At 39.8% G+C, this 1,403-nt stretch overlaps 1 protein-coding gene across 1 annotated transcript in view; it reads right to left on the reverse strand.

Moving 5' to 3' along the window:
- LOC136841527 (homeobox protein aristaless-like) overlaps positions 1-268 on the reverse strand; it is a 21,476-nt gene extending 21,208 nt beyond the window's left edge. The window contains exon 1 of the mRNA XM_067108483.1: positions 58-268. The gene's annotated coding sequence lies outside the window, so the exon portion shown is untranslated. The remainder of the gene's footprint in view (positions 1-57) is intronic.
- Positions 269-1,403: the final 1,135 nt, after the last annotated feature.

Consider the following 1,403-nt stretch of genomic DNA (forward strand, 5'->3'; position numbering starts at 1 on the left):
TGTTTCAGCAAGAACAATAGATGTCAAAAAGAATCAGGAATTACAAACTTCACATACCGTGGAACAGCGATCACTGAAGTAGCGATTTTTTCCCTTTCTTCCTGAGCGTTATTTCAATTTGTAATCCAAGCGAGAAAATGAAGTATGGATGTCTTTAAAATGTGTTTTTTTTTTTCTTTTCCTCAGAACAAGCGATACACACACACTTGACCTCCACAAAAGAGTATTTCACACCTGTCCAAACTGTTTGACAGCAGCTCACTGACTGAATGAAAGTCAGGTGATCGCCAGGTACGTCGGGCCAAGTGAGGGCGCGGCCATGTTGTTTGTCCCCGCCTCCCGACCAATCAAAGGCCATCTCAAAGTGACGTCACTAAAACAATACAACGGTGGGCGGAGCTAACTCCGCCTACAACTCGCCAGCTCTCTCGAGTTTACAATGATAGCAATCGCCAAAATTATGCTATTTTGCCAAATAATGAGGCAGCGATGTAATTTTTTTGTTGCTTCACTGTGAAAATATCAAAGGCCAGCAGCAACATCTTTTACAAGCGTAAATCATGTCCTGTAACTGTGAACTCATTCATCAGGTAATTACTATCGGATACGTCCGAGGTAAACAGAAATAAATTACGGCCGTAAGCAAGGCATTATCACCTCTCGGGCCCACCCGGGTAATGATTATAATCCCTGCAGATGACGAGCGACCAAGAGCCTTTTGTAAGTGACGCTGGGGGAATTTGACGTGTATGGAAGGCGGGTAGGAAATAATTATGATATGGTAATAACATGCTGTCCACTTCTAAGACAAAGACGGGCTGACTTCATGAGATCCGAAGCTATTTGTTGGGACCGTTGATGATGTTACACCCCGCAGGAATTGACATTTTTAGGTCTAGTGCTTGGTTTTGCATTCGTCAGACACATGAGGATGCTTGTAGGTAAAGGTTTGCTGCTTTTGCTTGCATGCGCTTTGCAGGAATACATGTAGAATATTCATTCATGCTTTACAATCGTGAAAACAAGAGGTTCAGAAATGTATGTATGGGGTTAATGCACAAGTCTATTTCCCTGGAAAAATGTTGGCGGAAATTTGATGCTTTGCGAAGTTGGTGAATTACCCCCTTCAAAAAGACTGTAAAAAGAATGTTCTGATTGTCTATCTGGAAATGCTTGTAGTGTAGATAAATTTAAAAGCCAATATTTAATGCTAAACCGTAAATAACAATTCAAAATAACGAAAATTATTTTCTTGTCACATAATCAAGTGTAATCAGGTTTAAAGCATTGTCGTTATTTGAAAGTATATTTGTAAAATAAACGACTAAATCTGTTTTCAAAATTTATTTCTATGATATATGTCACCTCATGATGCTTGTGATTGCAGTTCTGTATGCAGTGCT

Source organism: Macrobrachium rosenbergii, chromosome 9 (genome assembly GCF_040412425.1).
Source record: "Macrobrachium rosenbergii isolate ZJJX-2024 chromosome 9, ASM4041242v1, whole genome shotgun sequence".
Taxonomy (NCBI): domain Eukaryota; kingdom Metazoa; phylum Arthropoda; class Malacostraca; order Decapoda; family Palaemonidae; genus Macrobrachium; species Macrobrachium rosenbergii.